This window comes from Budorcas taxicolor, chromosome 3, assembly GCF_023091745.1.
Source record: "Budorcas taxicolor isolate Tak-1 chromosome 3, Takin1.1, whole genome shotgun sequence".
NCBI lineage: Eukaryota > Metazoa > Chordata > Mammalia > Artiodactyla > Bovidae > Budorcas > Budorcas taxicolor.
Window position 1 is genome coordinate 93,290,775 of NC_068912.1, and position 14,364 is coordinate 93,305,138.

A 14,364-nucleotide genomic window follows, 5' to 3' on the forward strand; every position below is an offset into this window, starting at 1 on the left:
CCGGGCTGCCCTCCTGCTGCAGAGGGGAAAGGATAAGTAACTCAAACTTGGGACTACTTGTTCAACTTCAATTGCCAGAGCCCTGAATGAATGAACAGCTCATGTAAAGGCTCCAGACCTTTCACTGCAGCTGCTACTGGATCCTGATCGCACAACATGCGTTACTCTCTAACCTTTACAACCCCGTAAGGTAAGAACTGCTACTGCCTCTGTTTACAGATACAGAGACATCCTTAGAAAGGATACATGACTGCATAAAACGGCCAGGTGTACTTTCCCCCACAACTGGAGTTCTTTCCATGATGGAGATCAGCAGGTAACTTAAGCAAGCAAGTGCAGAGTCTGGGTTTGAACCCAGGACTGTCTGTTTCCATTACATCAAGAACTCAAGAATGGGAAAGGGAAATATTTTTGCCTTCTTTGGCCTCAAATTCCAGTTCTCTCTGAGCTTAAACTTATGAGAGTTGGTATGATTCACAGGATTGGGCAGGAGCCAACACAGAGCTGCATCTCATGTCTTCTCAACATGAAGCCTAGATTCAGTGGAGCTAGAACAGCAAGATTCTGCTGTGTGAATACACAGCAACTAAAGACTGCCTTCTTGAAGGACTTGAGAATCAGCACATATGCTGAGTGCCTAGTGTGTTAAATTTATGAAGATTTTAATCATTGCAGCCTGGTAGGGAAGGTATTCTCGAGCCACAGGGCACACCACATGCCCCGCCTACCCCATCCCCTCCCCTCAGAGAAGTAGGCTCTTCAGTGGGATGCCAAGCTAGGGCTCACACAGGCTCTGTGGCAGCCCAGTGCTGTAGGCACAAGCTCAGATCATCTGTCTGAACCACTCTGAGTGTTTCCAGGGGAAAATGGAGACAATCCTGGTGTTCTAGAAGCAGATCCTCTAACCTGCCCAAGGGCTGTAAAGACAGAGTGGAATTCGAGATTTGAGTTTTCTGAATCTGCTTGGGCTGCTTTGGTGCCTTCACGCTGCCCCTCCTTTCAGCTCCTGCTATTCCTAGAGTGCCTGGTGTCAAGTACAGGCTTTGGATTTAGATCTGGGTTCAAATAAAGATATTGCCTATACCTCACAGAATGTTTAAATTAGATGAGAAGATGGAAGTACAGGACTCTGCACAGCGTTTGGCACATGGTCAGCATTCCATAAACAGCAGCTGATATTATTAAAAAACTATCACTGAGATCTGACTAAACATCCAGGAAATATTGTTAGAATATTAAACAGAATTAAACAGAAACCTCCACAGGCCTTGGGTGTGGAGGTGTTTCTAATTCAAAACAATACAAAACAAGAAAACTCAAAAGAGGGGAGGAGTAAGATGTACACAGGGGCAGAGAGAGCTGGGAATGAAGGACTAGAAGGCACTCAAGATGGAGCTGATGAGGACAAAGAAGCAATCAGGACCAAGGTAAGGGAAGATAAAGTGGTGTTATATTACTTCATCATCAGAGAAGAAAATAACTCCTCTTACTCAAAACCTCAAGATCTTTCCTTATTAAATAGCAGAGTAAATACTAATCTATGGCAGCAGCTTAATTTTCTGGACATTTAGAAATCAAATTGCATGGTGGTTTCTGTATATATGGATTCCATCTGAAGGATCTTGATTAAAAAAACATCAAAAGATAAGCAAGGAATGATGAAAAAACCACAGGCCAAGTCAGGTACAGAAAAAGTCTTCTGGGCTGCTATAACATTCCATGCAAACTCTTTATTATTGGACTTTTCTTGCTGAATATTATGTTACTCATCTCTTTCCCCCTGGATTGTAAACCCTCCAGGGCAAGAACCTCATCTCATGTTCTGTAAGGCCCCTTTCTAGCCCTAAAATAGCATCATTGTATTAGGCAGAATGAACCACCAAGGATGTCCATACACTAATCCCTAGTTACATTATATGACAAAAAGGACTTTGCAGATGTGTTTTAAAGTTATAGACCTTAAAATAAGGAGATTATCCTGGATTAGCCAGATGATTCTAACCTAATCACATGAGCTCTTAAAAGCAGAGAACTTTTCCTGGCTGGAGGTAGGAGGTAAGGCGGAAGAGGAGATCAGAGAGACCTGAAATGCAAGGACTTGACTAGCTTTAGAGATGAAGGGAATGTAGGCAGCCTCTAGAAGCTGAGAACAATCCCAGACTGCCAGCACAGATACAGGTACTTCAGTTCCACAGCAACATGCAGCCAAATTCTGCCAACATCCTGAATGAGCATGGAAGCAGATCCTCTCCCAGAACCTCCAGATGAGAGCTCAGGGGAGTCAACACCTTGGCTTCTGCCTGATGAGACCTGGAGCAGAGAAACCAGCTGAACCCACCCAGACTTCTGAGCTACAGAATTGTGGGATAATAAATATGTGTCAAGTTAAGCCACTAAATTAGTGGTAATGTGTCACAGTAGCAATAAAAAAAAAAACACAAACAGAAAACTAAAACTGGTTCATACTACACAGCATTCTCCCACACATCATTTCACTTAATCTTCCCAAGCATGATGGGATTATTGTCCCCCTTTATTCCTAAAATTCCCCAGTTTTTAGGAAATGGATGCTCAGCGGGGATAACTAACTTGCTCAGGTGACCAGCTAATGAGTATGTACTTGAGCCAGAATTCAAACTTGGGCTTTTGGGTCCCAGCTCCGGTGAGAGTTGTCGCTTATATTGCAGCTACCATTTGGTGGCTTTCAGATTCTACTAACTTCAGCTAAATAAAATGCAAACTAAAAACAAACAAAAAGTGAGGCTACTTTTACACTGTGGAAACTTAAAAGCTTCTGAATACTCATTTCTTTCTGTTTTTCTCTGAAGATATCTAATAAGTCAGGGTTCAGTTCAGTTAAGTTCAGTCACTCAGTCATGTCTGACTCTTTGTGACCCCATGAATCGCAGCACGCCAGGCCTCCCTGTCCATCACCAACTCCTGGAGTCCACCCAAACTCATGTCCATTGATTCAGTGATGCCATCCAGCCATCTCATCCTCTGTTGTCCCCTTCTCCTCCTGCTCCCAATCCCTCCCAGCATCAGAGTCTTTTCCAATGAGTCAACTCTTTGCATGAGGTGGCCAAAGTACTGGAGTTTTAGCATCAGTCCTTCCAAAGAACACCCAGGACTGATCTCCTTCAGAATGGACTGGTTGGATCTCCTTGCAGTCCAAGGGACTTCAAGAGTCTCTCAAGAGTCTTCTCAAGAGTCTTGAGAAGTCTCTCTTCTCTCTTGAGAAGACTCTCTCTCAAGAGTCTTCTCCAACACCACAATTCAAAAGCATCAATTCTTTGGCGCTCAGCTTTCTTCACAGTCCAACTCTCACATCCATACATGACCACTGGAAAAACCATAGCCTTGACTAGACACACCTTTGTTGGCAAAGTAATGTCTCTGCTTTTGAATATGCTATCTAGGTTGGTCATAACTTTCCTTCCAAGGAGTAAGCATCTTTTAATTTCATGGCTGCAGTCACCATCTGCAGTGATTTTGGAGCCCCCCAAAAATAAAGTCTGACACTGTTTCCACTGTTTCCCCATCTATTTCCCATGAAGTGATGGGACCAGATGCCATGATCTTCATTTTCTGAATGTTGAGCTTGAAGCCAACTTTTTCACTCTCCTCTTTCACTTTCATCAAGAGGCTTTTTAGTTCCTCTTCACTTTGTGACATAAGGGTGGAGTCATCTTCATATCTGAGGTTATTGATATTTCTCCCAGCAATCTTGATTCTAGCTTGTGCTTCTTCTAGCCCAGCATTTCTCATGATGTACTCTGCATATAAGTTAAATAAGCAGGGTGACAATATACAGACTTTATGTACTCTAAGTCAGGGTATATGCAACTAAATATAAAAACATGTCAAAGTCTTCTTTCCGATACATAGAAGAAATATTTTGATAAATGGGAAGAGGAGAAATCCTCAAAAGAGTGACTGTCAATAAAATATTATCTCCCATTCAGATGCTTTTTCTGCCACTGTTAAGGTACATCTTCTAATGAAATGCTCTGATTTGCCATATCTGTTTAGGAACTTCTCTGTGGTTGGAGCTTTCAGTCCTTTCGTGACCAGTTTTTACTGGCAGGAGATTCAACTGATTCTGTCTGAAATTTCCCTTCTATATTTCTTCCCATTATTTCTAAAAGTAAGCAAAATAATCTCCTCCCCTTTGGTCTTTCCATCTTTCAAATATTTGTGAACTGTTATCACGCCCTGCCTTTGTGTATCATTTTGCCAAGTGGAAGGCTCCTTTCAGTCTGCCTAAGTCAACCTTTCTCTTATATGGCTCTGCCTTCCTGTCTGAAATTCTTTTCCATACATTCCTGTTCTAAATGAGGTGTTTCATCTTGAACCAAGTGTTCTATATACTATAGAAGGTGCCATATTCTTAAAGGCGAATATACAATAACTTGCAAGGAAAAAGAAAACTTACTGTTTGGTAGCTGGTTAGGAAACTGTAGCACTTACTGCTTCTCTGCTTGCAATTTAAATGAATAGCAGACTACAAAGAATTTCCCCCTATTTTACATAAAAGATTATGGCCACAAATCCAGGAACCAAAAGGTCAAGCATTTATTGCATGCTGCTGAAAACAGCACTGTGAATATTTACAAAGTATTTAAATGACTATTAATAGCATAGATAGACTAAATGGACACCACTTCTTGCAATAAGTTTTGGATGTGTAACATTTTAAAAAAATATTTCTCCAAGAAGTCTGGCTAAAGTTCCATACCAGATTAAACTTCCTGCCAAGTGGAATCAGACGCCACATTTCTTAAGGGCCAGAAATCTGGCCCAATATTCTCTGTTCTTACCAAGAACTAAAGAGCCATTTGTTTGCAGCAGTCTCCAGATAGATATTACTACTGGACCTTTCCAATAGATTTTGTAACTCTTTTTTGAGAAAAACTCTAAAATTTGGCCAGACATGGCTGTGGTTCCTGATAGCACATAAATCTTTGAGGACCCTTATTAGCTATGTAGCAGTATACCCCAAATTCCTAATTCATATCAGTGTGGTCTCTAAACAAACTCAGTCCCACAGAGTAAGTTACACAGAGTTACAATCTGGCTGATTACCTTCTTCTCCCTAGTCAATAAGATCAAGCAACTTCTTTGTGTTCAAAAAGCAACCATGCCATGGATAGCTAGAACCATAATCTTTGGCTGAAATGAAAACCTTCTGAAAGTCTAAATAATTCTATATTCATTCACTGAGTTACAAAGACTATTAAATTTTCATGAAGTTTGAGAATGTAAAGATGAGAAATGAAAACTTTCCCCAATCTTGAAGTCAGTGATTATCTGAACTCAAAGGATTATCATAAAAGGTTCCAATGAATAAGTTCCTTCATGTTAAAAAATTTCTCAAATAACATTAGGCACCATCCACTGAGTTACCTGACATTTTACAGCTACAATTGCTAATCCTCACAATCAGCAAGGCAGGCATTATTATTCCTGTTTTAGAGAGTGAGACACAAGCTCAGAATCATTATCAGCTCAGGGAAGGTCCCAGTGTTTAAGCGCCAGTGCATGCATGCTCAGTCACAGACGTGCCGGACTCTTTGTGATGCTATAGACTATATAGCCCGCTAGGTTCCACCTCCATGGGATTCTCTCAGCAAGAATACTCGGGGGTGGGGGGGTTGCCATGCCTTCCTCCAGGGGATCTTCCTGACCCAGGGATCAAACCCATGTCTCCTGTCTCCTGTATTGCAGGCAGATACTTTACCGCTGAGCCGCCATGGAAGCCTTAAATGCCTGAGTTACGACCAGAACACTCACCTGATAGGCCTCAAGTTTTCCCACCATACCAGGCTGCTCTAGATGTATTATTTTCTGAAATAATTGAAATAATTTCTGAAGTTTAATTGCTGAAGTTAATTACAGGATTTAATTTCATATTTCTTTTTTCTACGGTAACACATGAAGAAAACAGAAGGATTTTATGTTTATATGTGACTGAACCTTTTACAAGGTATATTACAATTTTAAAAGAACTTTAACGGATTGTTGTCTGCTCTTCATTTGTTTGAGCAACCTTTACTGATGCTTCCTCTGGTAGACATAGTATTAATACTAGAGGCAGAGATGAATAACAGAGTTTCTACCTTCAAGGTATTCACAGTCTAATGAGACTATTTAAAAAAACAAATATGAACATTGCCCACCTTGTGCAGAAGAGGAAACTTGAGTCTGGCAAGGCTTAAAGCCTTGAGCTAACTTAGCTTCCTAGAGAAGGAAATGGCAACCCACTCCAGTATTCTTGCTTGGAAAATCCCATAGACAGAGCAGCCTGGTGGGCTACAGTCTATGGGGTCACAAGAGTCAGACATGATTTAGCAACTAAACCACTACCACCACCAACTTAGCTTCCAGGAGACAGACAGAATCTGATCTGAGATTCTTCTGATCACACCTCTGTGACTCCTGCACCCTCACCTCCACATTCAACTTCCTAATCATGCTCTCCATTATTGTTCTTCTGCATATGCAGCAAGGATTACAGAAATCTGAGATCTTGAATTCATCTGAACAGGTATGGCAACAAGACTAAAGATTTCAATGTACAGAGAACCCACTGAGCCACTTTGTTTTATAAACATGTACTAAAACTACAAATAAACTGACTTTTCTGATTACTTCAGGCTGCTTCAATCTTAAATTGAAAGGCTATCCTGAGAAGCTAGAAATATCTTCAAAGAAAGAGCCGGATAGGTCCGGTTGAAGAATTTTTAATGTTCTTTGTCATCATCGGGACAGCGGAAGGTCATTGTCATAGAGAATGCACTTCTATGATGAGGTTCTTATCTTCAAAAATGCCCCCTGTGAATATAAAATTGTTATTCAGCTTATCTCATTCATTTGCTTTATGACAGTAAGCCAAGACTTTGTGCTGGGAGTGTCAAATGGATATATGAAATGCAGTCTCTGCCCTTAAGGAACTCTCTGTTCAGTGGGAAACAAATTACTACAAAGGAATGATTACAGCCCTAGGAGTTTTTCTGTTTGCTTGCTTGCTTTGTGGGTTTTTGTGTGTGTGGCAAAGAGGGACAAATTCAGGAAAGCTAAGACACGAGAAGAATGGAAAGGAATTTGCCAAGTGGATCAGGCGGGGGACGAGAGGGAGAGAATGGTGAGGGTGGGCACAGGAAGCAGCATGTGCAAGATGACCTAATCTGGAACTAAGAGTATTAGCTAATGCACTTGCTCTGTATTAATCACTTGGAAACCGAACGTATCACTACCCAATGGAACTTTTTGTCCTTATTATTCATAGCTCTTTATGAAACCAGTTCTAATCTAGCACTGAAACTGATTTTGCAGTAATCACCAGTGACTTCCATGTTGCCAAGTTTAATCCAGTAGACACATTTTAGATAGCATCCTGATCGACCTGCATAGGACACAGTTGACAATCACCACTTTTAGGCTATCCTCTCTTCCTGCGAAATTTTCCTCCACCTCTTTACTCCCTCGTTCCCCATCCCCCTTGACAGATCCTCCTCCTCAACCTGATCTCTAAAAGCTGAAGTTCCTCGAGGCTTCATCTAACCCTACTTCTCCCCTTCCCAGGCAATACCATCCATTCCTGTGGCTTTACACACCACCCAGTGTTCAAGACCTCCAAATGCACGTCTACAAGCTGACTTCGCCTCTGAGCTCCAGTCTCATAAATCCAGCTGCCTCCTGGTGTCTCTACCAAGAAATATTTTCAGGCACCTCAGAGTTAACAACAAGTTCAAAACTGGAGCGTATTATTTCAGCCACTCTCCCTAAAATCTGCTGTCCCTTCGTCATTCCAGTCATGACCCACCATTCACCTGGCCAGTCACTGGAGGTCATTCCTCCCCCTGCATCTGGTCACCAAGTCCCGCCAGCTCTACTTCTGCCTACTTTTGCACGTCTACCAACACCTCCGCTACTGACACCCCAGTCCAGGACACCATCTTCTGCCACTTTCCATTCTCCAACCCGGTAGCCCAGTACATTCTCCTCACAGCAGGTACGGTGACAGCTTAAATCATTTCATTCCCCTGCTGAGAGCCCTTGGGTTATGGTCATCAGTTCCTTCAGAAATAGTTCAACTCCCTTCCCTTCTTCTGGCACATGGTAAGATTGTGAAGTTAGGAGCCTGTGACGTTATTTGGACAATGAAATGGGAGCAAAAGTGATAAGCATCACTTACAGGTAATTTTAAGAGTCAACACGTATTTCAGCTGTTTAACTTCCTTGGTCCTGACAATCCCAGGGCTCCAAACAGAAGCTGCCGCTCCGTTGGACTGGGTTCTAGACAAGATACGATGGCAAAGCAGATATATAGCATGAGTGAGAAATAAATATATGTAATGCTACACCTTCAAAAGCTTCCAAATGCACAAAGAATGAAGCACAAATGGCTTACCTTAATGAACAAATGCCAATATAGCTGGCTCCTGTGTGTCTATCTAACATCATCTTGGAGCTGTCCTTCCAGGTCACTATATTCCACTCACATTGGCCCTCCTGCAATGTCTAGAACAAGCCAAGCATCTTTCATCCTTTCCTGAATGGTTCTTTGCATGGTTCCTTCCTCACTCTGTAGATCTCAGCTTAATTATTACCTCTTCAGAGATGTCTCCCTCAACCACTGTCTCAAAGGTGGCCCCTCACTGTGACTCTCCATCACAGCACCCTCATCATCTCCTGAAAAATACATCAGTCTGTAATAATGATTCTTTGACTGACTGTCTCTCCCACTAGGCTGTAAGCACTATAAGGGAGGGAGCTCACTGCTATCTCCAGTGTCTAGCATTACCCTTAATATGGTACTCTATAGACAGCAGGCACTCAAGATATATTTGTTCAGTGAATGAACAAATGAGAAAAGATTCAAAAAAACTACAGTGACTTGCCTGGTGACTCAGTGCTAAAGAACCCACCTGCCTATGCAGGAGACATGGTTCGATCCCTGGTTCAGGAAGATCCCACATGCCTCAGAGCAGCTAAGCCCATGCACCACAACTACTGAGTCTGTGTCCTAGAGCCTGTGAACCACAGCCACGGAGCCCACACACCGTGACTACTGAAAGCTGCGTGCCCTAGAGCCCATGCTCTGCAATAAGTGAAGCCATGGCAATGAGAAACCCATGTACTGCAACTAGAAAGTAGCCCCACTCACCACTACTAGAGAGAAAGCCCAGGCAGCAGCAAAGACCCAGCACAGCCAAAAATAAATAAATAAAATTATTTAAAAAAAAAAACTATAGGCATCATATTGCACATCACAGAGGCAAAAGGAGGGGAGAAAAAGGGAACTTGCACTTACAGTAAGGGAATTAAGAATAGCTAGGATGTATAGCTAACTGTACAAAAAAGATCTTCATGGCCCAGATAATCATGATGGTGTGATCACTAATCTAGAGCCGACTAAGGTCCATCTAGTCAAGGCTATGGTTTTTCTTGTGGTCATGTATGGATGTGAGAGTTGGACTGTGAAGAAAGCTAAGCACCAAAGAATTGATGCTTTTGAACTGTGGTGTTGGAGAAGACTCTTGAGGGTCCCTTGGACTGCAAGGAGATCCAACCAGTCCATTCTAAAGGAGATCAGCGCTGGGATTTCTTTGGAAGGAATGATGCTAAAGCTGAAACTCCAGTACTTTGGCCACCTCATGCGAAGAGTTGACTCATTGGAAAAGACTCTGATGCTGGGAGGGATTGGGGGCAGGAGGAGAAGGGGACGGCAGAGGATGAGATGGCTGGATGGCATCACTGACTCGATGGACGTGAGTCTGAGTGAACTCCGGGAGATGGTGATGGACAGGGAGGCCTGGCATGCTGCGATTCATGGGGTCGCAAAGAGTCGGACATGACTGAGCGAATGAACTGAACTGAACTGAACTGAGGATGTATAGCTAACATTCATTTAGGTACTTTACATGTTATCTCTCTAGACTCTCAATAATCCTAGGAGGTCAATATTAGTATCTCCACTTTCTAAGTCAGGTAACTGAAGCTCAACTTGCTCAAGTAACGAAACCAGTAATGGCATTAGTTTTAACTCAGGCCAGTTAACCTCTCTCCTCCAAGCAATGATGCTTCTCTAGAAATTAAACTGTTACTACATTTTTATCAAGTACTTTTCTTTTATAATATCAGTTCAGTTCAGTTCAGTTTTTGGCTGTGCTGGGTCTTTGCTGCTGCCTGGGCCTTTTCTCTAATGGTGGCCAGCGGGGGCTACTTTCTAGTTGCAGTACACGGGCTTCTCATTGCTGTGACTTCTTTTGTTGCAGAGCATGGGCTCTAGGGCATGCAGGCTTTCACTCGCTCAGTTGTGTCTGACACTTTGTGACCCCATGGACTGCAGCATGCCAGGCTTCCCTGTCCATCACCAACTCCCAGAGCTTGCTCAAACTCGTGTTCATCAAGTTGGTGATGCCATCCAACCATCTCATCCTCTGTTGTCCCCTTCTCCTCCTGCCCTCTATCTTTCCCAGCATCAGGGTCTTTTCCAATGAGTCAGTTCTTTGCATCAGGTGGCCAAATTATTGGAGCTTCAGCTTCAGCATCAGTCCTTCCAGTGAATATTCAGGACTGATTTTGTTTAGGATGGACTGGTTGAATCTCCTTACAATCCAAAGGACTCTCAAGAGTCTTCTCCAACACCACAGTTCAAAAACATCAATTCTTTGGCACTCAGCTTTCTTTATGGTCCAGTTCTCACATCCATACATGACTACTGGAAAAACCATAGCTTTGACTAGACAGACCTTTGTTGGCAAAGTGGTCTCTGCTTTTTAATATGTTGTCTAGGTTTGTGATAGCTTTTCTTCCAAGGAGCAAGAGTCTTTTAAATTTCATGGCTGCAGTAACCATCTGCAGTGATTTTGGAGCCCAAGAAAATAGTCTGTCACTATTTCCATTGTTTCCCCATCTATTTGCCATGAAGTGATGGGACTGGATGCCATGATCTTAGTTTTTTGAATAATATAAATTGCATTTATATATAGACACATCTCTACTCCAAGAACCAGTTTTGGGCTTTCTTTCTTTTTTTTTCAGGTTCATCCTAAAGCCTATAACAAATATCCTGTTATCCTGAACAACAGGAAGCAGAATAATACAGCAAATCCAAACTGCAAGTAAATCAGACATTTTGTTGGAACTTTTTTCTTGAAGTATTTTTTTTCTTCACAGAGTAAAAAGCCAACATGATTAGGAAGTAAGTCTGTGTTCTGAATGCATTTTCGGGACTTGAGATCAACTTGCGCTCCTGTCCAATTGTTCAGTCATGTATGAGTCTTTGAGATCTCATGGACTGTAGCCCGCCAGGCTCCTCTGTCCATGGGATTCTTCAGGCAAGAATACTGGAGTGGGTTGCCATTTCCTCTTCCAGTGGATGTTCCTGGCCCAGGGATCGAACCCGCATCTCCTGAAGCTCTGGCATTGGCAGGTGAATTCTCTACTGCCAAGCCACCTGGGAAACCTGAAATCAACTTATACTGGCTTAACTTACCATATTGCCCCATTCCCAGATACAGTTCTGCTTGTTGCAGAACATGCAAAGTTAAATGGCCAAGGGCTATGGGATCCACAGTGCTGATTTGATTAGTAGATATGCCGAACATCTAAACCAACAACCGAAACCACCCAGCTTTTTGCCTCTGACCCATCTTTGGGTAAAAGTAATTGTGTTACAGCAGAAAGGCATGGCCTAAATAACTCCCGAACAGTTCTGCTGGCCTCTAAGTAGACTCACAGGATTATCAGAACAGAGGGAGCCTTAGGGACCATCATAAATGCCCTATTTTAACAGGTTAGAAACTGTCAGACATTACTAATTTGCCTAAGAGAAACAAGACTCCTGACTCCTAGTCAGGTGCCCTTTCCACCACAACACAGTACATCCCTAACCAAGAACTAGTAGTGACTGATTATGGGAACATAGCAGTAAATAGTAGTCTAGATAACTCAGACTGTAAATCTCCAGTGTTTCTCTTACTCTCTATCATTTAGAGAACTCTGAACAAAAAGAAGATACATAATTTTTTAAAAAAGGAGATGAGGAAGAGCAATTTTCTATTAAACATTCTTCTGAAAGCATTATTTTACCCCATATCTTACTGAATTATAGAAACAGCATTAGCATTAGAACATCTAGAAAGATAAATGTGGCTAGTAAACTAAACATATGGAAAAGGAAAATTATAACAAAGAAAAGAGAGTTTTACGAATTTAATTAAAGTAATATGAGTATAATTTGAAAATTGTGCATGTCAAAGCAAACTCATTTCTTCAGTTTTCTCAACAGCATTTTATGATTCTAATGCACTGAATTTTTTCAAGAAAGAAACTCATTTAAAAATAGGTATTTACTCCCAAACTTTGATCATATTTCTTTAATGTGGGAAAAAAATACTGCTTTGATGACATGAAATGCAAAATTTTAAAGATTTTTTTTTAATCCCAATACAGAATTTAAAAAATTGTCACTGGGAAATAGGTTGAGGCCATTAAGTGCACGGCACTAAATATGGCCAGCTACTGGCATTCTGTTTCTTCCCTAGTTCTCCCAAAGAAAACTTAAATTGAATCTTCGGCACAAGAATCCTCAAATGTACTTTATAACCAAAATGAGAGCTTTTGTTTACATAGTTTTTGGATTTTGCTATTCCTAATTTTATTCTAAAATTCAATTTTACCCCAAACCATAATTACCATATTAACTTTGCAATGCACAGTTGTATGCAATTCAGCAAGCAGTAGTAAACCATCAGGTTCTATTCACCCAGGGCTTAGGAAAAACAAGATTGGTCACACCCATTTAAAAACAAATTTCATGCTATTTCCCAATATGTAGTTTCAATCTAAGTTCTGACAATGAAATATATGTATATCTATATATCTCAACTTGATTTTCAAAGGTAGGCAAAGGGAGTTCTTTACAGCTTAGCTTTGCCTGTGGCTGAAGCTGGAGATTTTGTCATTTCATAGCCAGACTCACATTGCCAGTGATTTTCAATTTCCCTTGAAAAAAGGCCTGTGAGGAAGAAGAAAGAAAATTTATTATTTGTTGTTTTGAGATTGTTAATATTTCTAGACTGTCCAGCCCCAAGATGATTTATTTATCCAAGTCTCTTAAACTTTCTTCAAAATATGAAACTTGGCTTTCGGGAATAGATTTAGGACCAGATTCCTCACAAGAGTAAATTTGTAAAAGTTACGCTTTACACAAAGCAGTCAAAAGACACAACTTTCCCAAATCTGTTCTCTTAGAAATTGAGTCTGCCATTACCTGTTTTCCTCAAATATTAGGCAGAGTGGGTTCATACTAGACTGATTTTGTTTAAAAACATTACACATTCAGTGGGTCTGCCAGCAGGGGGGAGAAGCACATGTGTAACACGCTTAGAAACTTGGGATTCGATTACAGATGCATCTAGGCAATGAAATGTCACCATTTTTCTCCCTTTTTTGGTCTACATGATAAAGATGTATTCCCTACAGGGGGAGGCCAGGCAGCCTGCTGAGGTGCCTGTGTGAATCTTTGGCTCAATAAGGAGACTCAAACCAGTCCCAAGTGCAGAGCCACAATTTGTTCCACTTAACAACTGCCTGGGATTAGATCACATGATGTTTGCTAAATTTATCATGTAACAAAATCCCAGGAAAACTTTAAAGAAATAGCAAAATTGGGAACATGGCATGATTTCTCTGCTATGATCTCAGTCTTCTTACTCAATTCTTAAAATAGAGGAAAAGTTGCTGGTAGCCTTCACTTCCTAACAAGTATATTAAGCAGTGAGGAGCTCTTCTGCCACACTGGTAGGAACCGCAGAGCTCTGCCTTCTCTACACCTTCTGGTGAGGGTGACTAATTCCTTTCCCCCCCTCTCCTCTGTCTGGACAAACTAAATGTTTCCTTTCTATATGGCACACAGCCTTCTGTCTGATGACTTAAAGGTCAAGTGTCTCAGAACACAATATATTTAACATGTGTCTTTCAAAAATATGGACCAGTAGTTCCTACCAGAGAAACTCACCATATTTCCCTTTTCTTAATTAAAAGAAGAAATTACATTTTATTTAATAATGATTACAGAGAAAAATGAGTCTTCACCTTTTAAAGACTCCAAACAAAAGAATCATTTAAATCTGGGCCCTAAGGTGCTCTTCATATGTGCTTTCTGCTAGAGAGCATATTGCTTTGCTTCAACTGTAGCCAAACATATAAATTATAATTTTCACTGCATTTAATGGTTTCCAGTCAAATCCTCTTCTGAGCATAAGGGAAGACCATTAGCACATTAACACAAAGGTCTCCCATTTTTACCTTTAATTCCTCTGGGTGCTAACAGGTGTTCAGGAAAAGTAAGCT

General features: G+C 41.3%; 1 pseudogene; it reads right to left on the reverse strand.

The window, feature by feature from the left end:
• LOC128045607 (sterol carrier protein 2-like) overlaps window positions 1-14,364 on the reverse strand; it is a 49,504-nt pseudogene that overhangs the window by 1,052 nt on the left and 34,088 nt on the right.